Below are 15,789 nucleotides of genomic sequence, written 5' to 3'. Positions count from 1 at the left end.
GCCAGGCTGGAACTTTATTTTGAATTGAACTCAGAATAGAAAAGGTTTCTCGGAGGAAGCTGGGCTTTCAAGGCAAATTATTTTAGATCTGGGAATTACACATGCAGTGGGAAACTCATAGAAATCAAATCTGCCTTACCAGCAAGCTTATAAACAAAACACATTTGGAACTTTCTTCCAAGTAGTTTGTTTTAGAGTGAAAAAGAAATCTGGGTCTTGTGCTTTCTTCATCTTTAGCCACCTGCAGGTTTATTGTGGGTGGGGCATAATACATGTTAGACAATCTTCTCTCAGGGGAGAAGGGTGAATAAGGAGTTCGTTTTGCACATACTCCTAAGCCCCAGGGTATGTGGAGTATGATCTCATTCTTCAAATTACTGCTAATCCTCACTGTATTACTTTTCTTCATGCCAAAGAGAGCTTCTTTCTGGAATTCATAAGATGCAGTATGTATTTGGAAACCTATCGAATGTGTTGGAAACTTGTTTTTTTAATCAGGTCTGTGGTACCAAATATTTCTGTATCTTTCTGCTGCATTGTCTGGGTCTCTGACTGCATTTGTTGGTCCTTGAGGATGAAATTTAATGTGGACAAATGCAAGGTGATGCACATTGGAAAGAACAATCTGAATCATAGTTACCTGATGCTAGGGTCCATCTTGGGGGTCAGCACTCAAATAAAAGATCTGGGTGTTGTCATAGATAATATGCTGAAATCTTCTGCTCAGTTTGCTGCGTTGGACAAAAAAGCAAACAGGATGCTAGGAATTATTAGGAAAGGGATGGTGAATAAGATCGAAAATACTATAATGCCTTTGTATCGCTCCATTGTGCGTCTGCACCTTGAGTATTGCGTTCAGTTCTGGTTGCCGTATCTCAAAAAAGATATAGCTGAATTAGAAAAGGTTCATAGAACAGCAACCAAAATTATAAAGAGGATGGAATTCCTCTCATATGAAGAATGGCTAAAGAGGTTAGGGCTCTTCACCTTGGAAAAAAAGATGAGGGGAGAGATGATTGAGTTCTACAATATCCTGAGGGTTGTAGAATGAGTAGAAGTAAATCGATTTTTTACTCGTTCCAAAAGTACAAAGACTAGGGGACACTCAAGAAAGTTACATGGAAATACTTTTAAAACAAATAGGAGGAAATATTTTTTTCACTCAACAAATAGTTGAGCTCTGGAACTCTTTGCTGGAGGATGTGGTAACAGCGCTTAGTGTATCTGGGTTTTAAAAAGGGTTGGACAAATTCTTGGAGGAAAAGTCCATAGTTTGCTGTTTGAGACAGACATGGGAAGCAACTGCTTGCCCTGGGATTTGTAGTATGGAGTGTTGTCACAATTTGGGTTTCTACCAGGTACTTGTGACCTAGCTTGGCCACTGTTTGGAAAACAGGATATTGGTTTAGATGGACCATTGATCGGACCCAGTATGGCTACTCATATGTTCTTATGTTCTCCCTCTTCACAGAAGTCACTTGTTACCAACACCTCTGTTGTCAATGTAGTTCTTGGGTTTTTCTCCTTCCACACTATGGCCAGTTTTCTTCCATTTGGCCTTTTTTTCTGTCAAATGGGAATGACCAGGTAATGAACACCTCTTCATTCTCCATAATGCTTTTTGGATCATGATTGTGGAAATGGTTTCTTGATTGTTCACAGTGGGGCAGACTCACTCCTTCAAAGTTGAGGCACTTGTACAGCCTGTTAACCTTAGTGTCTTCTGCTTTGGTGTCTGTAGGGTATCATGTGCTGCTGACTCACCTAGAACTGATACCTGTAATCTTATGGGATGTTTCCACTAACCTTGCAGCCACTTGTGAAAGAAAAGCACATGGACCGCTGTTCCTTGGAAAGATTGCTTGTTATTTCTGAGGGCAAACTAGTTCTGGAACATTATTTACATTTTATCACTTCTCTGCAGAGCTGTAATCAAAGGAACAGGGTGGTGGTGAAAGGCTCCGAATCTCTTTTCCCATCCAATGAGATATCTTGATTTCTGAAATACTTTAACCAAAAATAAGCATTACTGCGTCTCTTAACAATGCTTTTCACTGTTTCTGATCTTTCATTGATCAATGATTGCAATGAGGCAAAGAAAGCGCACATATTGTCAGCTCTTGGTCTTCTCCTGGAAATCAGGTCTTCCAGTAACTTCATCCACTGAAAACCATTAAAAGAGATTTAGTGCATATGTGTTCAGTTTAGTAGCATAACATAATTATACAAAGTATTTGCCATAAATGGGGCTTGAGAGTGAGGAAGTTCATTCAGTTTTCATGATGATGTTAATTTTAGAACAAATGTAATGGCTGAGAGCCCTCTACAGGAGAAAGTGGTACTGGGAATGGAAACTTTGCTTTCAGGCTTTGACCTTCTGCGGGTGGAAGATTTCCTTTAACTAGCCTAGGTCATGGGAATTTTCTCACTGAGGGTTGAGTGGGGTTTTTTTTTAGCCCCAGTGTCTCTCCAGGGAGCTTAACATGCACCAAGGAAAGTCTAGCACTTCCCTTGTGAAATACCAGCTCCCAGCACTGTGCTTGGCTTCACTCCAGGGGCTCTACCTTCAGGCCTGGAGGTTTCAGCAGGCTTCAACTCTAGCCATGCTGAGATAATGAGACATTAATATTCATCATACTCAGGGAAACAGTAGGAGTATATGATATGTTACTCTAATTTTTATCAGCACCTCATCTGATAACAATTCATCAGATGTTTTGTATCTTTTTCATAGAAGGGGAAGAGATACATCCTTCAGAGTAAAATGCATGATGCAAAATTGCCTTTTCTATCATATTTCTATTTCTTAATCATGTTTAACAAAGAGATCTCTTTTGGGGGCTTATCATGGCAGAAAGATGTTAATGAAATCCAGTGATGTAATTAATCATTTTGACTGAAGGTTGCAACTGTTCTCATGTTGATCCTTTAATCATTATTTTCTCAAGATGACAAGTTTCATTAGAGCTGAGTTATTGCCCCAAAAGCAGGACCCCCTGCATAGCACTAGATCTCTGGTTCTGAAATTGAAGGGCCTGTGGGCCAGGTAATCAGTTACAGATGGGGTACTTCACTCCAGTAGTGCTGCCAATAGTTCTGCATAACTTTGGGTCTCCTAAGAAGCAGATCAGCCATGAGCTATTGGATATAAGTCTCATTCACGGTGAGTGTGCTTGAAAAGCAGACCTGACTGTAGAACTTGGGGACCTGCCTCATCTCTGCTCTTAGAAAGAGGAAAGGGAATATCCCATTCTATGGAGCAGTTTAGTAGAGGATTTCAGGACATGGAATGTGGTGAGCTTTTTTTTAGTAGGATATTTCAGAACTAGAGCAAGAGATTTTGTGGGCTAGGGGAAGAAGGTGTGCTACAGATTAGGTTCTCAGTGAGAGGTCTGAGCAGCAAAATGTTTGGGAAAGGAAGAAGACAATGAGATGAGAATAATAGGGATTATATTGCTGATGTGGTGTGCCAAGTGAGGTATGCTCGGAGTATGAATTTGGATTAAAGAGCAATAGCTGTCCAAAATCAATAAGGGAATTTATATGGGATGGGGAGGACCGAGTATGGACTTTCCAATAGACAGATTAGGCAGCTACCGAAGTGTGGCTGACAGAAAGTCTGTCCAGTGTCCTTTCTTGAATAGTCACATCCCTATTGAGGGATGCTTGGCCCATGTGTTATCACCATAGCTGGATTTAAAGATGTAAGCATAGTAGACAGAACCAGAGATCCTTCCTTAAAGTTTGGACAGTAAAAGGGGTCCCTGGAGACTGGGGAGGGGGAGGATTGGCCATAGTGTTGTTGTGCCTCTTTTGAAGTGGCACCAGCAGACAGCTGTAAGAAGGGGAAGAAGGCTCCTTTTTCGCCTGGATGCTTGGTGCCTACAGCATTGGGCACTCTAGGCAGTTGGTCTGAATGTAAGCCTGGTTGAAACAGGGCAAACTATGCTGGCTGCTTCAGAATGGGAGGAGCCTCCCCCCCTCCCCCAAGACACCACTCATACTTGCACCTAAGATCATACCTTTGGAGGGAGGGGACTGGCTCTTTGGGGCACCTGGGGGTGATGGGGGGGTAAATCTGCTATAAACAGAGATTCAGTGGTGAAATGCCATGTCCTGAGTGCAATGAGAGAGACTGCCAGAGGATCATTACAACAGTCAGCATAAATCAGTCACTATCATTCTTCTTTAGTATATATCTCGACCAGTACAGAAAATGCAAAGAAGGATGTGACAGTGGTGAATAAGACCAGAATGTAAAGATGAAGATAAAAGACCACACATTAAAACCACCCTCCCCTCCCCCCTTTTCATTAACTATAAAACAAACACAGATCTTGTAATCCCATCAAACAAGAAAATCTGCAACTCATTTTGCACTCACTACACTACACTAGCCCCAAATGTGGTGCTGTAGTCCAATAGAAAGGTCAGCAGCTTCTGTACTGATCTCTCAGGAGATCATGACAGCATCTTGGCCTTCAGAGCCTAAGACAGCAGCAACTTCGGAGCAAGGAGCATCTACCATGAGGCAAGGCAAAGTGAGGCAGGGTGATGGGACTGGTAGAACCTGTTCAAGAAAGATTGGGAGCAGATGGAATTTGCATCTGCTTTTTTAGTCAAAATTGTGCCAGTGGGTTGCCAATTTGCCTGGGTTGGGGGAAACATCAGTTGCTGACCGGTTCCGCCCACAGAAATTGATGGGTTTAAAATGGTCTTCACAAATGTTTAAGTCTGGGCCACTCTGAATCCAAATGAGCTGAAGGAGAGCCACCAAATATCTTCCCATGCGAGGCTGCAACTCTGCTGACCAGTATGTGTAGATGACATCTACCCAACCAGCCTGCCTTCAGACATTTTATTGAGGGTATCTTCAAGTAGGTGAGCATTTCCAAATGCATCTTCATCTACTGAAAAACGCTTTGTCCTTCAAACATGCAGTTTTTCTTTCTATCCCCTTTCCCCTTTGTCATGAACGGTAGAGAGGCAAAGAGTAGCAGGAAAAAAAGACAGAATAATGATTAGGGCCACCAGAAAGGTCTCCAGTGATCGCCACTGGCCCCTGGTTCTTGCATTGAAGAACACTGTCTTAGAGCGTGCACAGTGACACTGGAGTGGTTTCAGAGGCTCTTGGTTCAGGTTTTTGAGAGAATGTGTGACACTGAAATGTAAATTGAATGCTATGAGAATGAAAAATAATTAGCTTTCACATAGGAACAAGGGAAAGGAAAATGCATTTTCTACAAAATTTGCCTGATCTGAAAATGTTAGCAGTCAAGGAATAAACTTTGTATATTTTGTAGTATAGTGAAGTCTTCAGTTATGTATATTGATGCTTTTGGAATGTCAGCACATTATAACACTGAAATCTTTCTGCAGATGAATTTTGTAGAGCATATTGTGGCAAAGAATGGGGGATTGTATTTCTATATAACAGTGTATAGAAAGGTATTCACTGATAAGGGATGACATGGCATCAATGATTAGGTCCAGAATACTAAGAGACAAGAGTTTAGAATCTAATTTGTTGATATTTAAACACTGCAGTTGATGTTGGATTTATGTTAAATCATCTTTATTAAATGATAAAATAACCATCAATATGATTTTGATGTGTTTATTTCCATACTGTATGTTAAATAAGTACATAAGTAATGCCACACTGGGGAAAGACCAAGGATCCATAGAGCCCAGCATCCTGTCCACGACAACGGCCAATCCAGGCCAAGGGCACCTGGCGAGCTTCCCAAACATACAAACATTCTATACATGTTATTCCTGGAACTGTGGATTTTTCCCAAGTCCATTTAGTAGTGGTTTATGGACTTGTTCTTTAGGAAACCATCTAACCCCTTTTAAAACTCTGTCAAGCTAACCGCCTTCACCAAGTTCTCCGGCAACGAATTCCAGAGTTTAATTATGCGTTGGGTGAAGAAACTTTTCTCCGATTTGTTTTAAATTTACTACACTGTAGTTTCATCGCATGCCCCCTAGTCCTAGTATTTTTTTTTTAATTTATGATATTGAATGCAAGCCACATTGAACCAAAAATGTGTTTTTGGATAATATGGTATATGTGTTGATAAATGAAATGAAAAATTGCTAATAACATAGCAATTCTTAAAAGTGAGATCAAAGCCCAAAGCAATGTAAACACTTTTCCAATAAACTAATCCCCCCTCCCTTTCCCCAGTTCTTCCTTATCACAGAGATTGTTTTATTAAGTCTGAAGACAGATCAACAATATATTGTACAATCACATAGTGAGGGAACCCCAAAATAGGCTCCAAACATTTATAAACTGATATTGACCTACCTCCCGGCGTGGCTTGCAGTCAATCTCCATTCGTAGATCATGCATTTTGTTTCTCCACAAAATTACTCCCAGTGGTTCTGCATGAACCCATTGTAGCATAATACATTTCTTAACTATCAAACAGGCCTTTTCAACGAAAATCTCCTGCTCCACAGCTTACAAAACTAGATTATTGGTGAAATCAACAGTTCTAGGTGTAGATTTTCCAAGCATATGTTCTAAGTATGCCCATAGTTCCAGAACTTTTGTATTTTTGGCATGTCCAAAACCAACTTTCACAGTTTGCCGATCTTGGCCACACCTTGACTGCCTGTGTCAGAAGCATGTATAATGTATGCATGATTTTGAAATGTGTCTCTCTTAATTATTTAGTATTTCGAAAGACTCTGAAAGCCACCTTAAAAACAAACTAAAGATTAGATATTGAATTAATCTGTATTTTTAATATTCTCTGTTTTTCTTCCCAATAATTTTTTTATGGGTTTTGCCAGGTTCTTGAAGCCTGGATTGGCCGCTGTTGGAGACAGGATGCTGGGCTTGATGGACCCTTGGTCTTTTCCCAGTATGGCGGTGTTTATGTTCTTATGCTCTTAATTACTTGGCTCTCTTAATTGGAATCTGCATAGAACTTCATGGTGCTTGTGGAATACGAGAGCATATGTAATGTAATTTGGGCAGATTCAGCCAATAAAAGGCTCCCATATTCATAACATTCCTTCTCCAGATCTGTGGCCTGATTAGCAACTGTGGCTCATCTTTAGCTCATTTGGGAGGCAGGGCCACTGAGATACTGAGCAAGGCCCAGGGAAGGACCACTGCCCCCCCCCCCCCCAACGGTTGTCTCCACTGTTGCCTCCCCCAAGATCACTGCCACTCCCCGGATTGCTGCCGCTGGCACAACTGCAATATAAATACCTTGGCTGGTGGGGATCCCGAGGCCCCTCCAGCAGAAGAGGTCTTCCTCCAGTGAAGCTCTTCACTCTGCCCATTGCCTGCCCCTGCGGATGCTTTTTCTCTCAGCGCATTCTCTGTTTCAAAACCAAGCATGTGCGGCCTGAGAGGAAAAGCAGCTGCTTAGCAAGCAATGGGCGGAGTGAACAGCAGTGCTGGGGTAAGGCTGCAGTGTCTGCTCCTCCGGGTCCTCCCTAGCCTCCAAGGGGGTCTGGCACCGTAGTTTTCTCTCTCCTGCTCCTGTTGGGACACGATCACCCAGGTCCTGTCATCAATATTTGGCTGTTGGCACCCAATTATTGATAGTTCAGAGTTCATTATCCAATTTATTTGCACGTGCATCTCAGAAAGGCGTCCAAAGTTGGGCACATGACATTGGGTGCCATATATAGAATTTGGGGTAGCCACACTTACACTAGCTCAATAGCTGGCATAAATGCTCTCACTCAACTGTAGGCATTTAGATGCCTAAATGCTATTATTCTATAACTCATGTGTAGAAGTGCCTGACATGCCCCCATCCTACCCATGCCCTTCTTGGAGTTGTGTGCTCTGGAGTTTGAGCAGACAACTTATGACTAGGGCCATTGAGAGGTTTTATAAAGAGCTATGAATAATTCCATGTTGCTCCTATGAGCTGCTCCCAAGTGATCAAAGGGACCGCCCCTCATCAGATGCCCTTCCTGTGTTAACAGTCCATTCACATAATGGCTAGCTTGTAAATATTGGAAAATATCTGATCTGGCAAAATCATAGTGGACTTGTAACCATTCAAAGACTGTACCTGAGATATCTCCTTTTTAAGATGTTTCACCTGCCTGATCCCTTTATCTTGCATACCTTCTCTCCCAGGAGGAAATCTTTTATTGCTCAACAGGAGGTATGGTTTCCCATTCCCTAAATCTCCTGCATAATATCTTCCTTGTGATTCTGAGCAAGTCACTTAACCCCCCATTGCCCTAGGTACAAAATAAATACCTGTATATAAAATGTAAGCCACTTTGATTGTAATCCTAGAAAGGCAGTATATCAAATCCCCTTTCCCTCATTGATTTATATAATAGGTTTGATTTCATGAATGGTGGTAGCATCCGACTATTGGCATGCAATATATAAGGAAGACTAGAGTTTACATATTTGTCCCTCCAAAGCCAGATTACAAAAAGCACTTCTATCTTCCAGCCAGTTCCACACTTGACACACATGGTATGTCGCATGATATTGTTGAATGTCTGGCAATCCTAACCCCCCCCCCCCCCCTCCATTTATAACAGTTCCAGGTACATCCTTGGGGTCCCCCTGTACACACAGAAAAACTTACTCAGTATCCTATTCCTTCTGTGTAAATCCACCTCCCCTTTTGATGATAATGGAAAATGCTGCAATATATAGAGCCATTTCAGCAGTAAGATCACTTTCACCAGTTGTTCCCTTCCAACCAAAGCAATAATTGCAGCATGTGGCTCATATCCTTTACTAACAGCCCCATATTGCCTTCTTTACATCTCATGGAATTTGAAATCCTAGATATTTAAACTTGTCCTTTGCCTATTTTAATAGAAAACCCCTCAGGTATTTTCAACTGCCATCCGGTGTTGAATTTAAATGCTAGCCACAACATTTAAATTTAGTGCCAGCCAACTCCCAGATATCTGCACTGAATATCCGAATATAGACAGACAGTAGAAGTTATCAGGGTAGTACCAGTACCCAGATAAAAGCCAGGTAAGTTAAGACAATGATATAGCTATCCCAATTTACCCAGCTTGTTATCCAGGTACTGGTTCTTAATACAGTCAGTACGTGAATAACTTACAGACCCCCCCCCCCCCCCCCAGCACTACCCAGATAGGACCAGGGTAGTCAGAGATTTTCTGCACCATTAGCCAGGTAATGGCGCTGAAAATCCTGGTGTGGCCCAGTGAGCAGCACTTAATGGGGTAGTAGCTGCTTGTATAAGTACATAAGTACCGCCATACTGGGAAAAGACCAAGGGTCCATCAAGCCCAGCATCCCGTCTCCGACAGCGGCCAATCCAGGCTTCAAGAACCTGGCAACCCCCCCCCCCCCCAAAAAAAAAAAAATTTAATAATGTTCAATGGACTTTTCCCTCAGGAATCTATCCAAACCCCCTTTAAATTCCGTAAGGCCAGCTGCTGTCACTACATTCTCCGGCAACGAGTTCCAGAGTCTAACTACACGCTGAGTAAAGAAAAACTTTCTCCTATTTGTTTTAAATCTACCATATTCTAGCTTCATCTTGTGTCCCCTGGTTTTGTTGTTGTTTGAAAGTGTAAACAAACGCTTCACATCTGTCCGCTCTACTCTGCTCATTATCTTGTAGACCTCTATCATATCACCCCTCAGCCGCCTTTTCTCCAAGCTGAAGAGCCCTAACTTTCTCAGCCTTTCCTCATAGGGAAGTTGTTCCATTCCCTTTATCATTTTTGTCGCCCTTCTCTGCACCTTTTCTAATTCCTTTATATCTGAACAAGCACTGAGTAGCAGGCCCTAACCTTAAGTATATCTTCACATATTATCATCCACTTAACAGCTGCGTAAACTTGAATAGTGTAAATGTGGTTTGCTAAAAGACATGCAAAACATTAATGCAGAGGACATCTACCTGACTCCAAGTTTTCTTAAATTTCATGTTACCCTGTAGACCAGAATCTTCCCTTTGTCTGATCAAGCATATGATGAAAGTCAGTAAAACTTAATTATTAAAGATGAGCCTAACTTAATAGATACGAATGCACTGACATAAATCTGTACTCTCCTTGAAACATAAAACACACACAAATAAAATATTAATTCTGTCAGCGGAAAATTTGTATGCAATCTACTCACTCATGGACGAAGTGATTGCATATACCTTTACAAAGTATTCAAGCACCAAACACACTGCAGCTGAATGGAAATACTTAAAGAGTAGCCTAAGGGTGAGTCCAGTGGGCTGGGGAACTGGATTCATTTCCTACTGTAGCTCCTTGTGACCCCGGCCAAGTCACCTAACCCTCTATTGCCTGGGATACAAAAACAAGATTATGAGCCTACTAGGGATAGAGAAGTACCTGCAGTTGTACCACAGAAAGGCAGTATATGAAATCCATGACCCTTTATAAGTCATATATTATTGACTTTTTTTTTCTTGTTATTTCTGCAAGAAGCTACCCTAATAGAAAAGAGCAGACAGGTCAACGTGAGCTGCTGAAGATCACACATGGGTAAATGCTGGTGGAACCCCAGTGTTTCATAGGCTCTGTTTCGCTGGACTGCAGTTGTCATAACCTTTGTTCTCCTTGAATATTTATCTGTTTAACCTGGTCTATGATTATGTTTTCTTTAAATATTTTATGTCAAATTTAACACTTATTTGTTTTAAATCTTACTCGGTAATGTCTATTAATGATCCTAAATATGTTTTCTATTGACTGAAATTATTCTTTCTTAACCACTTACATAGGACCTCTGGATATGACTGCCAGGCTGTGGCTAGCTACTTTACTTGTTGAGATACTGGAGCATCGATGCCTTGACTTTACCCTAATTTCTGCTGCGCTAGAAATTCTCCTGTGCTTATCCCAGGCTTTCTTCAGTTCACTTACACGGGGATAGTCATGTCAGCAGCTCCCTGCATTTCAGCAAAATGACTGCAGAAGACTGCCCCTGAAGCATTCCTACATCCTGCAGGAAGTTAGAAAGACATCCTCATCTGAGTCATAATAAACAAGAGATTTTGTATTCTTCCTGTTCAGCCTACCTTCCAGGAGCAAATATTAATTAAACAAGGATAGTCTGCTTACATCAGACTCTTCAGCTACTTGTAATTGGATCCTTCCCCTCTCCCATGGTTTGTTCCCCATCATCCATAGGGAAATTAATGCATAAATCGGATTTTTTTTCTGCCTACATGTTTAAAGAGTTAATGGATTTTATCATGAAAGGATTAAAAAGAGATAAATTTCTCAGATAATTTTCCATTGCCTGAGAAATTTGTCTCTTTTTAATCCTTTCATGATAGCCTTGCATTTTGATCTGGATTCTATCCTTAGAGGAGACTACACTTTCAGGGGCCCTGTATCACCATGGTAGACCCACCCCAGCTCTAGAAGTTCCTGCCAGCTTAGGGTTGTTACAGCCATACACATCTGCACACTGGGACCCCACACCCACAGGGTCAACCCTCCTGAGAAGAACTCTCCATGCTGTGATCCACTGTAAGTCAGTCCTTTCAGCTATGGATTGATATTGAGCAGCATGGTTACTATTTCACTTTATCCATTTTAAGCTATGCATACTTGAGCTAAAAATTCAAAAAAGGTTATATAATCACTGGCAGCCAGCAAGTGTATAATATGCCTAGCTGGTGGTCCCTTCCCATTTTCAAGTGCATTCACATTCAGCCCACAGCTCCTGTGCTTTGGTTTTTCCCCTCCCCCCTTCCCTATGGAACATGATATCTACTGAATTGTGCTTAGAACATTTTTATTATTATTTTTTAATTCAAAGCTACCCTTGACTTCCCTTTTCTCTAAGGTTTCCCTTCTCAGAATTCAAGTTCTAATGCCACATTATTTCTTTACACAGGCCACAAACCTTGGGACCGCATAAGTAACTACCTCAATAAAATTTTATATAAAGACCTCAACCGTACCACTCTGGGCTCAAATACCTCATAGCCCTAAGCTTTTATGTGCTGACTTGTTACTGATCCTTCATTAGCTTTCCTCTATATAACCTCTTATTTTCTCTTTTAAGATCATTCTATTTTAAAGATCTTATATTTATGAGATCAGTCCCTGGTCTGATTTCTATTAAGGTAAGTGATTAATGATAGATCAATGATGATTGTCAGCACATAAAGCTTAGGGCTATGACATATTTGAGCCCAGAATGGTGTGGCTGAGGTCTTTATATGAAAAATTTAGGGGCAGCAGATACAACAACAAATGTTACTAGAAAAAACAACACAAACCCTACCCTCCACTATAAACTCCTCCCCCCCCCCCCCCATCCATAGGAGCCAGCTTTTCAAACTTTTTGTGGGTACTAAGCTCAATGGAAATAACCCTTCCCTGGCCACACACAAGGAAGTTTCTCAATATTGGGGGTGCTCAAGCACCCACAGAGTCAGCTCCTATGCCCCCATCCCACTTCTCAAGGAACAAATACGCAACAAAATAAATTCCATACTTTTGACTCCTGTTTTATATCTCTTCCTAGGCATATATGCTCAGGAGGCTTTGGCTTGTTTTGGTAATCTAGGGTATTTAGACACAGGCAGGCTTTAATCCAAGTACCAACCCCTGATCTGTGTGGTGATGACAGGAGTTTGTAAGTATCTCTTGCAGAATGTACAGAGGAATTTACAGCTGCCCAGTTTGGGGCCCAGAAGAAGTGGAGTAGAGGGAAGCTCTACCCGACAAGAGCATAGCCATGGGTGGGCAGGGGCCCTCTCAGTTTTGCTTCGGGCAATGCACATTATTAGTTCCTCCCATCACATCTCATCCCCTGAGAAGTGAGCAGCACATTTTCAGCTGCTGACACTGGTACTCCCCCTCCCCCCCCCCCCACTCAGTTCAATTGGCACCCCCGAGCCTAGAGTTGGGGCAGTGCTGGTGTCAGCAGCTGGAAATGGGCTGCTAACAGCTGCAAGGATGAGACTGCTTGGGATTCTTCAGCTGGCGGGGCATGGGAATCCCCACCACTCAAGGTATTTATTTTTAATGCTGCAGGGGCAGGTGAGGGGGGGAGTAGCAGGCAGAGAGGAAATGCAGGTCATAACCACCTTGTTGACTCTCTGGCCCACCGAATAACTGCGGTCTGGCTACGTTACTGCTACCCGAGGTCCAGAGGAGGAGAAAAAGTAGACAAGTTTAATAGCACTTTTTGTTAAGAAACTTGAGCTGAGTCCCTTTTTATTTATTTTAGCCTTTTTTTGTTTGTTTTCTTATGTTTCAATTAGGGCTGCACTTTAATCGCAGTTAACTCTACGATTAACTCATTAAATCATTAATTGCAGTTAAAAAAAAAAACTAATCACATTGCGATGCCTCCTTCAAACAGCTTTTCTGCTCTCCTCCACTCCTAACGCCTGTTCTCACTGCAATCCAACTTCTTTCCCTCCATCTGCAATTCCACATCACAACCCCCCCCCCCCCCCCATGTCAGTCTACCTTAAAGGTGGTGTTTTTTGATCCTTGCCAGCGGCAGTGTTGCACATATGCTGTCTGCTTTCCCTCTGATCCATCCTACCCAGGCAGAAACTAGAAGTGATGTCAAGAGGAGGCGGGACAGGTCAGAGGGAAAGCTTCAGCGGAGGCCACAGGCAGCATATGTGCAATTCTGCTGCTCCCAGGACCAACAGAAAACCACCTTTAAGGTAGACCAGCAGGAATATTGAGAGGGGGGGGGGTAGATGATGAACCCTGGTAGGAGGAGAAGTGCGAGCTGCAGACCTGCAAGCAGAACTGGAGGGTCACCAATGGAAGCTATGACTAAGACAGTGGGTTGAAAAAAAAAAAAAAAAAGAAGGTTTGGACAAGTTTGTGGGGGCAACACAGATCACACCATGTACGGTGCAGTTAGGAATGCAAAGTCTTAGTATAAATTTGTATAAAGTATTCTGGTATCTAGAAATATGAGACATTCCTTTATCTTTGGATCCAAGCCCATACCCCTAATTATACTGATAAGTAACAGACACAAGGCTCAAATATTATAAAAATAGCTTGTTTATTTAATTAGCAGCAGGTAGAATAATGTAAATGTGAGAATAAGGCACAAATGCTAGATTATTTAGATTAACTAAGGACGAGTAATGCGTTCCTATCAAATGTTTTAAAGAGAATGCACACTTAGTACCCTGGGTCTAATTATGATTTGGGCCAACCTTTCTTTCCCAGCACTACAAAAACAGCAATAGTACAACCTGGCCACAGTAGGATCCTCCCTCTGATGCTGGGCCTGGCAGAAACGGTTGTGCCACTTTCTTGGGAAAGATGCCGTGGGTTTAATGAGCTGTAAATATCTCTGTAACACAGCAAGTTGGATCTGGAGTTCAGGTTTCATCTGGTCCATAGCAGCAGATCTTCAGATAACCTCTTATTTTCCAAGGGGCTTCTTATATCAGTGCTTGGGCAAAAGTGACCCTTAGATGTTTATTACAACAATCTGTTTCAGATATTATGATTCAAGGAGTCACATTACTACTACTTATTTCTACAGCACTACTAGACATACACAGCGCTGTACACTTGAACCTGAAGAGCCAGTCCCTGCTCAACAGAGCTTACAATCAGGACAAACAAGAGATAAGGGAATATTAAAGTGAGGATGATAAAATAAGGGTTCTGAACAAGTGAATAAGGGTTAGGAGTTAAAAGCAGCATCAAAAAGGTGGGCTTTTAGCTTAGATTTGAAGACGGCCAGAGATGGAGCTTGACGTACTGGCTCAGGAAGTCTATTCCAGGCATATGGTGCAGCAAGATAAAAGGAACGGAGTCTGGAGTTCGCAGTGGAGGAGAAGGGTGCAGATAAAAGATTTACCCAGTGAACAGAGTTCCCGGAGAGGAATGTAGGGAGAGATGAGAGTGGAGAGGTACTGAGGAGCTGCAGAGTGAATGCACTTATAGGTCAATAAGACACTGTATGCGGAAACGGATAGGAAGCCAGTGACTTAAGGAGAGGGTAATATGAGCATAACGACACTGGCGGAATATGTCGTGCAGAAGAATTTAGAACAGATTGAAGAGGAGAGAGATGGCTAAGTGGGAGACCTGTGAGAAGTAAGTTGCAATACTCACTTCTGCGTCATTCTGGGGGGTCAGCTTGACCAATAAATACACAGATGTCATAGCTGCCCAGACATGGCACCAGCCACACTGGCAGGGGAATTTCCTGCAGGCCTTGGCAAATTCTTGCCAAGTCAGTATGGCCTTTCACCATGTAGTGCGATCTTGCAAAGAACTTTCTATTGGCCAGACTCTGAAGTATAGTGCCATACAGTATGATACTATATACTAGTGCTATGTAGGGTGCTGAAATAGAAGAGAGAAAGTGATTTTGGGGGGGGGGGTGGGGGGGGAGAAAGAAGCAATCTACCGTCTTATGGTTAGGACTTCATGCCTTTTGATTAGGTAAAATCTATGGATCCCTTGAGGAATTGCTGACATTGGTGTGTGTGGGGGTGGGGAGGGGGACTCAAATACCTAGTGAACCAACAGCCCTTCTCTCACTCTAAACAAAGCCAGCCCCTTAAAAACAAACAAAAAAAAGGAACAGGCTGGCCTCACAGTCACCCCAATAGGTGAGAAGTTAGGGGGAGGGGCACACCAATTTGCACATACCACTGCTCTGGCAGCATGTTGGAGTGGTATCTGTCCTTTGTTAGAGGTAGTGCTGTAAAAGCAAAGGCTTTTTTTTGGGGGGGGGGGGGGGGGGGGGGGAAGAGGGCAGAAAGGGGCAGTGAGATTGAGATTGGGCTTGGGACTGAACGGGTCTGCCCTGTGCTCTATTTG

Source organism: Microcaecilia unicolor, chromosome 9, assembly GCF_901765095.1.
Source record: "Microcaecilia unicolor chromosome 9, aMicUni1.1, whole genome shotgun sequence".
Classification (NCBI taxonomy): Eukaryota; Metazoa; Chordata; class Amphibia; order Gymnophiona; family Siphonopidae; genus Microcaecilia; species Microcaecilia unicolor.
Note: the sequence above shows the minus strand (reverse complement) of the source record.